Source organism: Microtus oregoni, unplaced genomic scaffold (genome assembly GCF_018167655.1).
Source record: "Microtus oregoni isolate MIOR12 unplaced genomic scaffold, Mior012 000009F_ref0000495, whole genome shotgun sequence".
Taxonomy (NCBI): domain Eukaryota; kingdom Metazoa; phylum Chordata; class Mammalia; order Rodentia; family Cricetidae; genus Microtus; species Microtus oregoni.
Genome location: NW_024543068.1, coordinates 40,709,727 through 40,725,888, shown reverse-complemented (window position 1 = coordinate 40,725,888; position 16,162 = coordinate 40,709,727). Strand labels below are relative to the sequence as shown.

At 46.7% G+C, this 16,162-nt stretch overlaps 1 long non-coding RNA gene across 1 annotated transcript in view; it reads left to right on the top strand.

Annotated features, from left to right (window-relative positions):
• Positions 1–610: 610 nt before the first annotated feature.
• LOC121452088 overlaps positions 611–16,162 on the top strand; it is a 103,599-nt gene continuing 88,047 nt past the window's right edge. The window contains exon 1 of the long non-coding RNA XR_005974812.1: positions 611–637. This is a non-coding gene — a long non-coding RNA (uncharacterized LOC121452088). The remainder of the gene's footprint in view (positions 638–16,162) is intronic.

Below are 16,162 nucleotides of genomic sequence, written 5' to 3'. Positions count from 1 at the left end.
CAGGGGTATTGTAAATTCAAGGTTGGTCTGGACAACATAGAGATTCTGTCTCAAAAAGAAAATAAAGAAGCAAGATAAAGGTGAGAGAAATTAAGGAAGCCTTGTGATTTGGTAAATGAAAGCAAGTGAGGCCCTCCGTTCAGAGGGGTTTTATTTCATATCTGAGCTGTGCCAAGAATCCACAAACTCTCCTCATCATGAGGCTTTTCCAAGACATCAAGAAGACCGATTTCTGCTTTCCTAAAGAGCGAAGGGAATCATTTATTAATGTTTATAAGGAAGGGTCCTACAATGGGCCTCAGGGTTTGAAGCCGACCTGGATGAGGTTCATCTTAAGTCTGAAAAGCCTCACAATGCCTATGTTGTTTACTGTGCAGAACGCAGAAGAAGATGAAATACTCGGCCATTGAGCCCTGTAAGTACCTGGAAGCCATTCGCACCGGACCAGGAAGGATTTATTACAAAGGCACATCTTATTTCTCTGCCCCAGAGCCTGAAGCTCGCCATGCACAACTGGGACAACAGAGTTCTGCTGGTCTGTCACTCGCCAGTGTCCCGGCCTAAATCCTGCCTGGGAATCTCTTCTCTACCCCCAAAGTCGCTGTAACAAGATCATCACACATCCTCGGAATTCTCTGTAAGTGCCTCTCCTTGGAGGCTCCCCTTTCCTCGGACTGGCACTCTCCTTTGAGGACAAAAACTGGGCATGTGGTGTGAGCGAGGCCCTTCTCATTAGGCCAGCTCCTAATTACACACAGCCTTCCCAGTGTTCCCAGCGTCAAAGCTCAGCAAGCACAATTAACTCATGTCGCAGGGCTGTGGATAATGCTGGCCATTTAGCGCGGCTGAATACCGCAGCCAGGGCCTTCCTGTTTCCAAACCCATCAATAGCTCTGAGGCCTTGAGTGTGTTCCATAGCCTTTTGCTGTCCCCGTGGAAAACAGAGGAGAGATCTTGTTTTGAATGCTTAGCATGAGGCGCTGACGTCTGGCCACTTGCTCTGCACAGGATTGGAAAGCTGTGGTGTTTTGATGGATTATGGTGGAACTCAGTTTGCTAGGGAGCTCCATGCCTCCATGTTCACTGGTCTCTATGTGACCAGAAAAGTCTTTAGTCACAGAACATGATATATCCTCCCGCACGAACAGACACCGCACTTCAGTTCCTTCAGAAACCGGAAGCATTTGTTGAATTTAACCATCCATTTTTGCACTCTGGCATTTCATGTTTTATTTGCAAAACCAGTTGTGTTCTTTAAATTTTAATGAAACAATATTAAATAAATAACCCAGAAGCAGCATAATAAAGCACCAGCACATCCAGGCTATGACTCCGAGTTCAGGGAAATGAGTGGCCCATAAATCCTGCCTTCTCTCTATTTGGGGAATGTGCTGCCCAGATTACTGCACGTGCGAAGACCCAGCTGGGATGGGCCCGAGCCCTTTGGCTCCCTGAAATAGGAAGGGAGTGTGGATTTGTATAGAGACAGCCTCTTGGTTTTGTTCATAATAGCTTGGCAGTCAGATTGTTCCCACATTCTGGTTGAAAAGGAAGTGCTATGAATAGCTCTGGTGCTCAAGGAGCCGGTGGCCAGGAGGAGCGTTCTGTACGGGAGCATCCAGGCCCTTCCTCTCTCCCCCCTCTTCCTCCCCGCCCTCCACTTGTGAGCACCGCCACCCCAAACAGCTCAGGCGGTTCAGCAGGAAATCTACAGAGATCTTACCAAAAATGCACCCCCAGGCTTTCACTGTGGTCCCATTAGCAAGTGAACAGGTCTTCTTGGTGTACATATGGCTAATTCATCTTTCTCTATCTCTGTTCCATACTCGCGCTTTCTGGATCCAGCTGACTCAGTTTCCCGAATGACTTCTACTTAAGCAAGATATGACCTTAAGTCATGGTATCTCTTTTGGATCAAGGTGGAGAATATATAGGCAGATGGATAAATAGGTCTGTCTAGGTAATAGGTGTACACAGGCAATTACATTATCATTTACTAATTACTTACAGCATAAAAGTCTTACGCAGATGGAAAAATATCAAGGTATTTTCCTACCAAAGGCTCAAACTGTGTTAAAACTCCTCTAGCTATTTTAAGATACCCTTCTCTTATTTTAAAAAGTACTTACTCTGAGAAGCCCATCCATTATGTCCCTAACTATGTTAGGTGCCTTCATTATGGTCTTTTGTAGCATGCTATCTGTTCCCTAGCATGGTACCCTCAGGCCATCCTGGCCTGGAACTGCTTGTTAATCTGTCTATCTCATTCCCACCAATCTGAGAGCGTTCTCTGACTGTCTCTTTCAGATCCTGATCTGACACAGACCACAGGGCATAAGTGACAGTCAGCAGGCATTTATGGTATGAGTTAGCAGCAATTCAAGACCACCCTGGACTTCAGAAAAACCAACAAGTATGAACTGTGACCCTCCCCTATCCGTATATGATGCTCTGTCCTGATTTTGGGGAGTCCAGGTGGAGGGAAACCCTGCTTTCCAATCCCTTGTCTGCTAATTGGGCAGAGGAGACAATTGGGAACTCGCGAGAGCCACATTCAGCTAGAGGAGGGATCCCAGAGGCCTAGGACGACTGAGGAGGCCATAGGTGGGCCTGAAGAAGAAGCAACTGAGTAGGCAGAGTGAGAGGGGCTTTGCAGGGAGAAAGGATAAGAAATGAATCCAGAGACAACTACAGCCTGAGGCAGAGGAGCAGGGAGGAGCTGTGGATGAAGAGTCCAGAGCTCCCACGAGCACCAGAAGTTGGGCTAGGTTGTTTGGAAGATTCTGGAAGCCAGAGAGGCCTGAGCTTCAGATACTCTGAGAATAAGAGAGTTTAATGCTTTTCTGGAGCTGTTTAGGAAGAGTTTCTACAAGACTAGAAAGGAGATGGCTGTCCTGAGAATGTCATGTTGTGACCATTGTCAGCATCCCAGAATGAGATGGTGTAACCCAGACTAAGGGATGAAGGAAGAGGAAGAGAAGGAAAGTTAAACCAGAAAGACAGTTTGAAGACACAGCAGGCTGGTTCTCTGCTAGAGATGCATGTTAGAAGCCCGAGCTGCAAGTTCCCCAACTACAAGAAGCTGCTCCAGGGAACCAGTGTCTGTGACGGGGATGGCTGGTGAGGAGGGAGGCTTAGTGACAGTGGTCTTTCTGCTGTTCTTTGTTCTTCTGGACTTCCTGCTCACCCCACAAGCTACTGCTTCTCCAGCACAGGGGCCACCTGATCCCTTTGGTACCAGTATTATGTCCAGGTAGGCAGTGGACAGTTTGGATGGAAGTATCCTTCAAGCTCCAGTGTCCACAGCCTGTTCCCGAGTTCGTGGATTGATCCATTGATGAGTTCATAGCTGAGTGGGCTGTTAGGGAAGCAGGCCGAGTTGAAGGTCGCTGGGAGCTGAGAACCCTTTGGGTTATTTCTTGTACCTGGGCCCTACCTATTTTGTTCCCTGCTTCCTGGCCACCATGAAATGAGCTGTTTTCTTCATATACATCCTTTTGGCATGACGTTCTCTCTGCCTGTTATAAAACACCCTCTTTTCTTTTTCCCGGTGCCCTGAGCCAGTGCACTCGGGGTCTCCTTTTAAGAAGTCTTGCTCAGAGAACACTCCTAAAAGCCATGGAGCATGGACCGAAAGTTCTGAAACCACGAGCTCCTCCCCCTCCCCCAATCTCTCCTTCCTTAACTTGTCTGTCTCAGGCATATTTTGCCAACAACGAAACACTATCTCATGTAATGGGTGAAGGGTCATTGAACTCTTGTTGCCATGCAGAACTTAGAGTCCCTTCTGGTCTGAGCACAAAACCAGGTACTTTGAAAGGGAGGCAGAACCTCGCTGAAGGGTGTACAGAAAAGTTTATTATTATTTTTGTATTGTTTTTTACTGAGCTATGCATTTTCCCCCTTACTTTTTTAATGTAACAGCTTTTGGAAGTCATCTGGCCTTGCAGCCCTGCCTTCACATTTTTTCCCAATGGTTTTCCTTTTTTATTTACTATTGGGGTGTGTGTGTGTGTGTGTGTGTGTGTGTGTGTGTGTGTGTGTGTTCATGTATGCACATGCAGGTGCAGGTATCTTCAGAGGCCAGAGGAGGGTATTGGATTCCTTGGAGCTGGAGTTACTGAAATCTGTGAGCCTCCCACTGTGGACGCTAAGATCTGAACTCGGGTTCTCTTGACTGAGAAGAAAGTCCTTCTCGTCATTGAGCCATCTCTCTAGCTCCCCGTGGCTTTTCTTCCATGGTCTTAGAAATCTTCATATTAATATAAAAGTCATCACTCTTCAGAAACCGAGAGGGCGACTGTCCTGGCGACCCTTGCACCTCCCCTGCCAGCTCGGCTCCTGATCTGGAAACCTGGAGCCTCGTTGTTATAACTTATCATGCTGGTGGAATTCCCAGACAGGCTGTCTGCTTCCATAGTTCAGTTTTTCATCGTCGTTTTGGAGCTGTTTGCTCAGCCTTTGCTATTGCTGTTGCAATAGTGTTTTGGATCTGACCTCCTGGCAAACTATAGGGCTTGGCAGAGGAAGATGCCAGAGGCTGAGTCCAGCTTGCAGGAGGGTCCAGACCTCATGAAGAAGGAAAGGAGATTGGGAGTGGGTTGAGACAACCTTGGGCTTTCTGAGCTAGGAAGGGAGTTCATCAAGCAACCAGCTTAGCTGGCATTTGGGAGCATTCCCCAATGGTAGCGATGCTGTCGCCACCATGGCTTAACTTCCTCTTAATCTCACCTTAATGCCCACTGCTCAGTAGACTTATGTGCTATCATGACGTAGCAGCAAAATGGTTGTAACTCTCCTCAAGATGTACTCATCTCCATTTACAAGTCAGGGGCTTGGCGTGGAGCAGATTTTTGGGGGGAATCAGTGTGCCTATCCCCACTTTTTGAGTGTTCCCTTCATTATCCTGTCCCTAGCCGGAGGCAGCAGTATGCACGCTATGCCCATATCCCATACACTGGTCTTCTGATGCTCAATCAAGCGTGCGTATTGGAAGGATGTTATCAACACTAAAAGCTTGCATTTATCAAGTCCCCCCTTTGTAAGGCAAGAAAATACTCTGGCTCTTAGAGGCAAAATTCCATAAAAATTAGACACATGGAAGCTCCTGCCCACTTCTCTTCGGGGCTGTTCTGGTTACAATGATGTCACTGTTAGACGTTCAGACGGTCAAGGATGTAGCAGCCTTTCTACCGGCAGCCTGGGCAAGTCAGCACTGCTCAGCAGGATGAGCATCTTGAACAAAGGGAGCCCCTGTTCTGATCTCAGCTGGCTCGCTGTACAACAGAGGAGCAGGCATGTAGCCGGCTTTCCATTCTTCTACCCCAAAAGAAACCAAAACCCCGTGTCCTACAGAGCCCGGCTGAAGATGGGTGTAAACATTTCAGGTTCACACAAAAGGCCAGAGAAAGGGCCATCCTACGGCTGACTCAGGTCTGAGAACTACACGGCTGGATTTTTAAAGCCATGTGAACATCACAGAGTATACTTTCACACCAGGACAGTTGCAGTGTCCCTCAGCATAGAGTCTGTGAGACCTCCATCTTGTGTGCTGTCTGCTGCTTCCTGAAATGCAATCCAGTCACTGTAATTTTCTGTTGTCCCCTCCTTGGAAGTCAGGAGAAGAAAGAGCTCTCCCTAAATCTGCTTCCCCAGCTCTGGGACAGGGACCCTTCCCTCTTGGGTCTATCCTCTCCAGTGTCACAGGGCCGATGCAGCTGGTGCTATCAAACTGTATCCACCTGGGTTTCTGCATGGGCAGCGCATCCTCAGAACAGGCAGCTTGTTTCCGAGGCAGGTTTCCTGGGAAGATGCAATTATTCACCCAGCTGGTAAGAAATGAATACTGTTTATGTCCTCTTCAGCTAACTGCCTCCTCCTCCGCTCTCAGGTGTGGGGATAACTGGCTTTGTTGGGTCACCTGACTTTTAGACTCTGGCTGTCTGAGGTCCCTCGGCTGCCTGGGTCTCAGATCCAACCCCAGCACCGGTCCTTGAGTTCGGATGAAGTCGCTCTGCGTGCAGACAAGAGTCTGAATCTCAACTAGTCCGGGAGGTGCCTCTTAAGGCCAATCCCACTTCTATCCCCCCACCCCCCCACCTCCCACCCAAGATGGCCTCACAGATTTTCATGGCCCTGTCTTTCCTCATGGCTGAGAAGTTACCATGTGTGTATTCTATCAACTACCCAGGATTAGCCTCATGAAGTAGTGCTAGTGAAGAGCCTAAAGTTGAGCCTGGATTTGGTGGCACACAGAAACAGCCTGATGTGAATGGCAGGGGCTGCCCTAGGTGTAGAAGGGCTATGTGTATCCCAGGTGTTTGTTGTCTCTGTCCTGGCGTCAAGAACCCGCTTCTAACCACCTTAGACTGAGGGTTTGTGGCTTTAAAAATCTTTATTCAGCTCACAGATTTTCCTCTTGGATGCATTGCCCGGCACCGTTTCTCCCCCTGATAAGAATAGCATCCTTAAAAGTACACATTTACACTTTATTATCACTGCCCTTCTTAATACAGTCATTCTGCGAGGAAGGATACTCTTTCTTGCTCATGCTGCTGAGTTCTGTGGGAAAATATTAGAAATAGGCACTTGGAAATTTTTGCCCAATAAGTAAGTCTTTCCCGGTAATAACTATACGCCAAGCACATGGAACGAGATGACACAGACTCTCCTCGCAGAAAGCTCGTATTCCGGGCTGGAAAAGTCACATGCTGACAAGTCCTCTAGATGTAGCATGCAGCTCCCTCCAAGGGAAGCTGCTATGGTGTTCTTGGAAATGGAAATGTTTTCTTCCCTCCTTTTCATTTTCTAAAGAGGCTCAGCTGCTAGGGAACATCGACATCCTCCCAATTGTGTTCCCTCCGTGATTCTCAGATCAGAGTAGCGAGGATCCCCTGTGCCTTCACAGCATTTCCAATCCACAGCCCCCCGAACTGGCCGCCATTTCCATTCGAGATGGCAGCAATTCATGCGGGCCATGCTGCAGCCTCTCCCTACTCCTCATGGGCAATGCTCAGCCGTCTACCTGGCTCATGAGCAGCCTCTTCCCTGCGCCTGAGACCTCAGGCTCCAGCCTCACCCCTCCATACTGGGAGCTTCATCTGTAATCAGCATGGCCCTCTCAGGCCAGTCCTGACCCCTGCGTGATCTGGCATGCCATCGCTAAGAGTCACTGGGTCAGAAGGAGTCACCCACGCAGCTGTGACCTGATGAGGAAGCTGGGAAACGCCTGGATCGGTCTGGCGATGTCCAGGTATTTCACATTTGTTTTGCAGTGATTCTGGGCTGAGTTACAGCGCTCATCAGCATGTTTGGCAATACGGAGACACAGCCTTGGCCTGGAGAAGGCTGCAGCCATCTGTTCTTTTAAACGATAGGAATGATGAGAATGGATTTGCTAGACCCTGGAAAGCACAGGAATGCTTGCTGAAGACTCTGGTCCTGCTGGGAATTCGACTTTGTGTTCCTCTGCAGAGAGATGTGAAAACCATCCAGTGGTGGTTGAGAATGGAACACAGGCCATTGCTTCCTAAAGCCTTGGGGAAAAGAGTGGGGAGCTGGGATTAATGGCTACAGAATGTTTTAGACTAGGGAGATACAAATATTCTAAATAATTGCCCATCTCTTCAAATACCAAAATCCACTGAATCAGACACTAGCTGAGCTGGGTATAAACTCCAAGGCTTTGTGCAAGGTAGGCAAAGGCTCTAATCACTTTTCTACCCGTTCCCCTAAATTATGAAGGTTAGAGAGGAGGGTCTTTTATTGTATAGGAAGTGTATCTCAATAAAGATGTTATTTTAAAAAGGAGCCCGTTACTTATAGCAAAAAATAAGACTGAAAAGTTAGTTCACATTAAGATGGCATCTACCATGTTCTGGCTTTTCCTGTGTGGCTGGAGATACCGAGAGCACCAGGGACCCAGAAATAAGAGAATGGAGTCTGATCTAACAGCCGAGGGACGCACTGTCCTTGCAGTTGCTGCTTTTCAGACACACCTAGAGCCCAGAGCTGGCTGTACACACCCACAGTGGCCAGCTCAGCCGTGCTTGCAGGGAGACATGGACTGTGTTGACAACCCACAGGTCCTTTCATCTCTTGGGGATGTCTTACTGATGAGCTGGTGCATCTCAGGGGTTCGATGGTAACCACAGAGCAGTCCTTTCCTTCTGCCATGTTGACGGGAGCCGCCAGGCTTCTCTCTGGAGCTGTTGGGCAGTGAAGGCTCTGAAGAGCTCCCATGAGTGGGCAGCACCCTTGCAGTGTGACCTGAAGGTAGCTTCAGGTGCCTCTCGGTTGGCTATCATACCGAATTTGCATCCTCACATTGAGAGACTAAGCCAGATGGAGTGGCAGGAATGCCCTGAACTCAGAGGCCCTGCCTCTACCTTCCCTCTGGAAGACTGGGCTCTGTCTTTGAGGGGAAGCATGGTTATTTATGTGAAATTGCCCTCAGCGGTGATACCTGACTCCATATATGAAGATCTCAGTATCAATCCTTTCACACTCCTCAGGTTCCTTTAGCTTCTAGAAATGTTCAACATCTGCTCTTCAACCTTCCATCTGAACCAGCCCAAGGTCAGACCCTGAATGACCCCAACAAATGACACCCGGTTGTCTGACACCCACCTCTCTCCTGCAGAACCAAGACAATTGCAAGCAGATGAGAGTTTCCATGTGGACACCAGGCGGGAGAACAGAGGGACAGTGTTGGGAGGATGCCACCTTGGTGGGGGAGAGACTCAAGAGTCCACATCGTGGGGGCTCACTGACTGTGAAGTACCCTGACATACGCACCCCCCAGGGAAGGGAAGCCATAGAGACCAGCACAGTTCAGTGCTGTCTTTGGCAACTCCACAAGGCCTGGACTGGTGGGAGGACAGGAAGACTCAGGGCTTCTAGAAAGCAGACACTTCCCACTTAACTTCGTCTGAGGAGTTGGCTGGGGACTCATAAGGCCTACGAAGACCTGGGCTGGCTGGGAAGTTCTTTTGACAGAGAGAATAGAAACAAGACAATTCATCTTATTTTTGACGAAGTGAAACCTCAACCTAAGGAAAATCTGTTGTAACCCAAGTCTGTTTCACTGATAAACATACAAAAGCATTGGCTATAGCCCTCCACCCTCAGGAGCTGGGCCTTGAAAATCACGTAAGTGGCAGTTTGAAGGTCATGAAGAGCTTGATTGAGCTGTCTAGCAGGAGAAGAAAACAAGCAAGCAGAAAGGGAAGAGTTTAAAATAACACGGGGAATCTTTAAATAGAGCTATAGGGCTGGGTAGCAAACTTAGTCCAAGGGTTAAAAACAAGTTTTGCCTCCGGAGTTTCTATGGTAACTGGAGAGCATCTACAGCAAGTGTGCAGTTAGTGAAATACTTCTGGGCCAATGTGAGCAACAGCAATGCAGAGTGACTTTGTACAGGCTCTGAGACAGGTCATGTTTTAGCTGCTGCTTCCTTGATTTCCAGCAAAAATTAGACACTGCGTGTGGTAAGACTTCATTTACAACAGGTCCTGAATTATCTCCAGAGCAGAATCTTGACATCTGGTGTCGATCCAAATCACTTGGAATGAAGAGAGACCTCCCTCCTCTCTCTTCCCCTGCCTTCAGCAACAGTTTGGATTCATCTGATACATGTGTGCAGTGTTAATTTGGAAAGTTAGGATGATGCTCGTGACTAATTCTAACTGTACACAAAGACTAAACACAATCTGCAGAGGTCAGTCGGAAGCTATTTTGTACATGGCTAGGAAGCTGTGGAAATGATATCCTAACCCCAGCCAATGGTAAGCAATGCAACCTGGGGCAGATTGCTGAACCTTTCTGTCTCCATATCTCAAAAAATGAGCCAAAGAATAAAATCGATCCAAAAGTTGGCTGATAGATCAAAGGAGGGTAAAATATGTATTGTGCCCATAAATACCTACCTACAGACATACACATTTGCAACATGTATCCTAGTGTTCTTTTTCTAATGCAGCTTTGACTGACATATTCCCAACTCGTCTTTGTAAGACCAGAAAATCGCGAAACTGAAACACAGCACAAATTGCAAACTGATTCTTCATGAATGTAAATGTAAAAATTCATAAACAAAATAAAACTTTTTTTACAAATCAAAAAATATATAAACTCTGGTTAAAATAGAATCATTTTAAGTTGCCAGTACTATCAACACAAATGCACCTTGAGCCCCACACAATGCTAACCACGTGTGTATTAGTTCATTCCACACTCCTAACCTGGTGTCATTATTTTATAGTGTAGGCTACTACAAAACATATTTAGCATCAAATCACTAGGCTATTAAATGGTAGAGTCTTGACTCAACATAAGTAGTCCTGCTATATATTTAAAAAGATGGTTTTACCTTTATAAAATTTATTTATGATATTTCTTTTCTTGCTTTATTGCACTGGTTATAGCCTCTATGTTCAGTGATGACTATAAACAATGAGATATACACCCTAGCTTAAGGCTCATCCTCAGCTGGGGCAGCCCGCGCTTCGGTGCTAAGTATAACGTTTGTTGTAGTTTTTATAGAGATTCTTTACCATCCTCAGGAGAGTTCACTTCTAGTTTTCTTTCATTTATGGAAAATTTTTACCACATACAAATAGAGAATTTGTCAGGTGATTCTCTGTGCCATTGAGACAGTGGTATGGCTTTTCTCTTTTATTGAGCTACAGTAATGAATTTCAATGACTGACTTCCAAGTTCTTCACTTTAATTCCAGTCGTGAATGTATTATTGCTCTTAAATTTTTATGTTTATGGGAAATTCTGGCCTTTGACTTTCAGGATGTACTGGCTGATGCTGCATGGGTAAAGAGCCCTGGTGTGCGCATGCCACCAGGCAGGGCAGGCTGGGTACCAGAGCAGAAGCTGGAGTGCCACTCCACAGACTTTCTCTTTCCCAGAGAAACCACGATGTTACTTTTCCAACTGGCTGTTTCAGATAACAGATCTTCTTAAAACCAACTACTCGTAGTTCTTACCAGTATCTACAAGATACCTTCTAGTAACACCTCAGTGACCGAATGGAGCTGATGATAAAACTGACCGCTCAAGCTGGCCCTGTAACTTACACCCCTACCTATTTCCTCCAGTCACAGTTAAATAGCCAGAGTCAAGAACAGGGCCGTACTCTATACAATATGGCACAATGCTTCTGTGCAGAACCAAAGCACAAACTTGCATCCAGGACAGGGTGCAAAGGCCTAGAGTGATCTTCACTGTTCTCTTTGATGGTCTATAATGTAAATACTGTGATATAAAGTTAACTAAGGTTAGAAACTTCTGTTAGGTGATATGAGGCTCAGAGGCGGAAGGAAACCAGGTTTTGTACATAAAAATGTTCATTACAAAGCAAGAAAGAACTACTCGTGATAATTACAGCCCTTACTGTAGTCTGTCACGTAGCAATGGATGAGACTGATAACTGCCTTCCACCACCGTTTCTACATTCCCTTTGCCGTCAGCCAGTACATGTGGGGTTTGCCTAGTGTGGTGACCCCCACTTTTATTCCTGAAGGGTTCGGGCTGTCAGTCCATTGCTTAGCAGTGTTTCCTGGGCAGGGTTGCTGTGGTTTTCCATCCAGTAACTGCGTTCAGAGAATAGGGGTTGTTATTTTCCCAGGTTCCTAAAACAGAGCGTCATAAAGTGGGTGCCTCAGACAAGAGAAGCTTTTTGCCTGTCTAGAGGCTGGCCAGTTTGGCTCCAGTCGAGGTCCTCTTCCTGACTTGCAATTGGTGCCTTCTGCTTACATGCACACATGCGCACATGCTCACATACAGAACGTGAGATCGTCTCCCACGGGAGGTCACTGATTCCCCAAGAGTTCAGCCCTAACAAATTCATTTCCTTTCAAAAGTACCATTTCAAAACGCTTCTATATTAGGGATTATGGCTTAGAACATATGAATCTAGGAGCACACAGACATTTATTTTTATAGCAGGTATTACTCAGAACCAGTCTAAGGACTTCCTAACATGCTTTTCCTGAATACCTTCGTATGGTACCAACCGTACTAATTTTCTGCTTGGAAATTAGGGCCAACCTTCCCAGCCAGTGCAGTTAGTCCTCTTCTTTGCTTGTTGACTGAGAGGAATGAGGAATCCAAACTGGCCAGACGCCAGTATAATTTCTATCCCACTGGATCCAAAAACTCCAGACCAGCAGAGCGTATGGTCACAAGAATGAGAAACGAATGTTTCCTAGTGGCTCTCTAAGGCAAATGGTCCTCATTTTCTCTTACTGATCCTAGGTCTATGCGTCTTAACTGTGTTAGAAGGAGCGTTATAGATTCCTTGCCAACTCAGTGCATTTGGTAGCCTTTTAAAGGGCATTGCTCGAGGGGCACGAGGCATTGTTGGCTAGCCTGTGCTGTGGAAGAATTCCCCTAGGACTGTTTTACCATTCTTTTATCCTGTAGGATGACAGGGCATGACATGGCCGTGATACTGTGACTGTACGTCTGTTGCTATGACGTGAGTTCCTTGATCAGAAGAATATTGTGTGAAATATCACAATGGCGAATGAGGCATTTGGTAAGCTTACAGATGATAGGTTTATCAGAGATGTTGTAGACAACCTACATAGCATAGGAAGACCTGATTCCAGTAGGAACCAAGCACTGATCTTTCCATGGTCAAAGTAGTTCACATAACAAAGCAACTGACTGCCTTAGTTAGGGTTTCTATTGCTGTGAAGGGACACCATAAGCATAACCTATTATAAGGAAAGCATTTAAGTGGGGCTGGCTTACAGTTTCAGAGGTTTAGTCCATTATTGACATGGTGGGACATGGTGGTGTACAGGCAGACATGGTGCTGGAGAAGGAGCTGAGAGTTCTACATCTGGATTTGTAGGCAACAGGAAGTAAACTGTCCCCCACTGAGCATTGCTGGAACATATAAAACCTCCAAGCCCACCTCCATGGTGTCAAATTTCCTCCAACAGGGCCATACCTACACGAACGAGACCATACCTCCTAATAGTGCCACTCCCTATAGGCCAAGCATTCAAAACAACATGAGTCTATTGGGGCCATAAATATTTAAACCATCACTCTGGCTAATAGCCCCAGGAAACAGTACATATTAACAGTTTCAGTCTCTGTTGTGGCCTATCTGATGCTCAACACTGACTGTGTCCAGATTTGTTGGGCCAAAATTATCTCAGGGCCTATACCTTGAAGCCTGAAGGACAGAGAAAAGCCTGGCTTGAGTTTGAAGAATAGTCTCAAAGCTACCCAGTGAGGCTGAGACAGTAAAATCTAGGTAGACGCCCCTCCAGCCAGAGGGAGGGCTTGTCTGTCTCTCAATGGCTGGAGGTACCCCCACAACACATGATGTCACTTAACCTGTAAAAGCTGACACTCACAGTAATAAGCTGAGTTCCTGCTTTGACTTGACTCCCTATTGCGTCTGATTGTCCTGCATCGTGGGGGCTGTGGAACAGGCAAATAGCACACTCACCTTTCCCTGGGAAGTAAGGCTAAGGAGGCCTGGCACAGTCTGACAGCAGAGACTAGAAGTCCATGTTGCTGATCCCATGTAGTCTTACCCCCTGTGCCATGACTACTCTGTCCAAGAACGCTTCGAACATACAGCTTGGGGAAGAAACAAACCTGTACCCCCTGAGAAGTGTCATGTAGCCACTGCCAAAACCCTCTTGTGAGATCATCCTTTTTGAAGCGATCACAAGGAACACAAATGACTTTACCTTCTCTGCCCATTCAGGGAAGATCACCTACCCATCTCAACCCTGAGCTCCCTTGTTGCCAACTTTTCATTCACGTCACTTCCAAGATAGTTAGAGCACCAAGGGGAAACTCTCAGTGTTCTTCTTACTCAGAAAGGGAAGTGCGAGCTGAGGTTCATACGAGGCCATTAGATACCACTCAAGAGCAATGCCGTAGGTATTCTCCCATGCAATTCACAGTTGTGGAAGCTGACCTTGGTTGTGAGCTTGACACACCTGGAAAGAGGAAAGCTTAATTAAACGTTATACCCATCAGGTTGACCTGTGGTCACGCCTGTGGGACATTTTTTCAGTAACTGATGGATATAGAAGGGCCCCACCTTCTGTGGGCAGTGCCATCCCTCAGCAGGTACAGGGCTGTATAGGAAAGGAAGCCAAGCAATCCAGTAAGCGGCACGCCTCACTGGTCTCCTCAGTGACTCTGTGCCAGATTCCTGCTTTGACTTCCCTTGGTGATGGGCTGTAACCTGTAAGACAATGGACCTTGGACCTTTTCTGTTCAAGTCACTTTCAGTTCTGATATTTTATCACACACCAGAAACCAAACTGCAGTGATGGCGTGCCGTTAAGTAAGTGTTCTGCGCTTAACAGCTTGATAAGGCTGACGACACCTGGCTCCCGATGAGAAGGTGGGTAGGGTATGGTAAATCATCACCTCTAGTAACTATGGCCCTTGATTAAGCTAAAGTTGTTTCTCAAAAAGAAGGTAGTAATCCACAGAGAACACCGAGACTCCAGCTCCTTAGGGTCTGGGTTGTGGTTTGCCTACCAGGGCCTGCAAAAGCCCCCAAACAGCATTTCTGTGAGCCACTAAAGCCTCACGCACCAGGGCGTCATCCACTTATGAGATGGCCCGAGTGGCAATGCAGCTTCTGTAGTAGCCTGGACCTAATACAGAGCCTCTTCTTGTTCTATCCCCACTCACTAAGGTCTTCGTATATGTAGTTATTGGACAGAAGAATTCACCAAATTTAGGAATAGGTTGCCCGTGTAATCCAATGAGATCTAGTATGTGCATGCCTCTATTGTGATTGTAGAAGTGGCCAGGAACATCAACTTCCTTCACCCCTATCCTTCACCCCTATCCTTCACCCCTGGAGGAACATTTCAATGTGCTCCACACCACCGAACTGTTAAATTTTTCACAGAGATGTCTGAATCTTTGTCAGTTTTATTTCCCAGTAAGTTACTTGTAGCCTAGTCAAGTCGGCCTAATGTCAGTGTCATGAACCCATGTGGTGTCTTCTGGAAGAGGAAGATACCAAGTTATTCACGGACTGAATCTTGACATAGGGCTAGAGAATCAACGTGGCTGCAGGGTGTCAGTGAAGGTGCAGCGCTAGACTTTCTAGATGGAGGGAACGTGCTTCTGACCGTCTTATTTATTGCGGGCATGGATGACCAGACAACCTGCTCAGTGGTACGCAGGCACCAGGGGTGGTGTTAATGTGCTCAAGCAATGAGAATGCATCTGGAACAGCTGCTGCCGCTAGCGTCTCATTTGGTTAAGTTGATAATCAAGTGTTCATCGGATTCTATGCAGGCCAATAGGCAAGTTGAGTGGGGGACATGGTAGGAATCCAAACCCCTCTTTCTAAAAAGTTCTTGGTGTGGTAACATTTCTTCATAGATGCTTAAGAGAATGTGTTGAAAACTCTTTGGCACTGAAGTTTCCTTTGTGAGAAAAAATTTAATTAGAAAGTACATTTCTTTAACAGGCATCAAGCTATCTGATTTTTCTCTTCTGGTTTTTGTTTTGATAATTTGAGTGTTTCCAGGAATTTCTCCAGGATTTCTCCATTGTTGAATTCACTAGTGTGAACATCTCAGAATGCCGTCCTGTCGTGTCTCGGAGTGTGTAGGACCCAGTGTGAACATCTCAGAATGCCGTCCTGCCGTGACTCAGAGTGTGTAGGATCCAGTGTGAACATCTCAGAATGCCGTCCTGCGTGTCTCAGAGTGTGTAGGACCCAGTGTGAACATCTCAGAATGCTGTCCTGCGTGTCTCGGAGTGTGTAGGACCCAGTGTGAACATCTCAGAATGCCGTCCTGCGTGTCTCGGAGTGTGTAGGACCCAGTGTGAACATCTCAGAATGCCGTCCTGCGTGTCTCGGAGTGTGTAGGACCCAGTGTGAACATCTCAGAATGCCGTCCTGCGTGTCTCGGAGTGTGTAGGACCCAGTGTGAACATCTCAGAATGCCGTCCTGCGTGTCTCGGAGTGTGTAGGACCCAGTGTGAACATCTCAGAATGCCGTCCTGCGTGTCTCTGAGTGTGTAGGACCCAGATGTCATCCTCTTTCACTCTTAACGTTAACTCTTTTTATTTTCTCTTTTTCCCCTTGATCTTTTTTCTCAACTGTTGCTCTGTTCTATTTTATTGGTTTGTATTATGTTTC